The sequence below is a fragment of the Myotis brandtii genome, unplaced genomic scaffold, assembly GCF_000412655.1.
Source record: "Myotis brandtii unplaced genomic scaffold, ASM41265v1 scaffold647, whole genome shotgun sequence".
NCBI lineage: Eukaryota > Metazoa > Chordata > Mammalia > Chiroptera > Vespertilionidae > Myotis > Myotis brandtii.
Window position 1 is genome coordinate 417778 of NW_005370500.1, and position 565 is coordinate 418342.

At 48.0% G+C, this 565-nt stretch overlaps 1 protein-coding gene across 1 annotated transcript in view; it reads left to right on the forward strand.

The window, feature by feature from the left end:
• BMP7 (bone morphogenetic protein 7) overlaps window positions 1-565 on the forward strand; it is a 78680-nt gene that overhangs the window by 5942 nt on the left and 72173 nt on the right. The gene's annotated exons all lie outside the window — the stretch shown is intronic.

Here is a 565-nt window from a genome sequence, read left to right on the forward strand (position 1 = left end):
TGTAGGGCTGATGATCAAATATTTGGTTTCCGAGATAACACGCCCCGAGAGCGCAGTTTCCTGAGCCGCTTTCATTCTACACGTGTAACTTGCTGTGAAAATCCGAACCGAGTCAAGACAGCAAACTCACGCCCAGGGGCGCTGTGTCAACATGGAAATAATGATACTCAAGCCCCCCGCCGGGCACTGGGGGCGTGGATGGAGGGCTCAGGGAAGCCCGGTTCAACCTTAATGCTTCCCCCTTTAGATAAGGTCCCCGGGGTTCCCGGAATACCATTGTCTGTCCTAAATAACAGCCAAAAGTCAAATAGTGAAACGAGTCTCAGCCAGCAAGGGGTGGGAGGTTTGGATGCCAAAATAATTTCAAGAAAGTTTAAATTCTATTAGGCAGCCTGTTAGAATGCGGCAGCTGCATATGTCCTAATTTAAGACAACTTCCAAGATGTATGAGGTGGAAAAAAGCAAGGTGCAGATGAGTGGGGTTACATAATGTGCTTGTGTATCATCCCTTCCCACTGGAAGAAGACGCCAGGAACTAGAGAGTTCCCTAGTAATGGATTTTACT